This window comes from Diaphorina citri, unplaced genomic scaffold, assembly GCF_000475195.1.
Source record: "Diaphorina citri unplaced genomic scaffold, Diaci psyllid genome assembly version 1.1 scaffold44984, whole genome shotgun sequence".
NCBI classification, from domain to species: domain Eukaryota; kingdom Metazoa; phylum Arthropoda; class Insecta; order Hemiptera; family Psyllidae; genus Diaphorina; species Diaphorina citri.
In genome coordinates, this window is record NW_007422304.1 from 1 (window position 1) to 522 (window position 522).

General features: G+C 38.3%; 1 long non-coding RNA gene across 1 annotated transcript; it reads left to right on the top strand.

Moving 5' to 3' along the window:
• LOC103523835 lies at window positions 1-518 on the top strand. The gene is made up of 2 exons (XR_542083.2): window positions 1-65; window positions 425-518. It is a non-coding gene; the product is annotated as an uncharacterized LOC103523835 (long non-coding RNA).
• Window positions 519-522: the final 4 nt, after the last annotated feature.

The following is a 522-nucleotide window of genomic DNA, read 5'->3' on the forward strand; positions in this document are numbered from 1 at the left end:
TCAACAAACAACTCACAGAATCAGAATTGTTCTAACATCCAAAAATGTCAGAAGTCTTGAAAAGGGTAATTTCAACTTAACATTTTACCATGATCATTTCTCCCCAATATTTTGTTAAAGGTTCCAGTGGCGTAGCGTGTATGTATGGCGTGTATGGCGGCCATACAACTCAAAAGTTAAATCTAATGCCGATAAATATTAATGGCATGTACTGTGATGGGACTTGGTAGACCTGTGCATGAGCCCTACACGCCCTACACTTGAATTTAGACCACGCCGCCACTGAAAGGTTCTATACTTTATGTTTGTACCTACTTCTATTAATCCAATATTTGCACCAACTCACTTCAATTAAGTATTTTTTTATTTAATTACATGATTACAACTTATATTAATGTTTATTCTGTCTTTTCCTATGTTACAGTAACTGCAGACCTGATCACCGCTGCCAGAAAACACAAGCTGAAGCCCAAGGGCCCAATCAGAATGCCCACCAAAGTTCTCAGAATAACCACCCGTAAG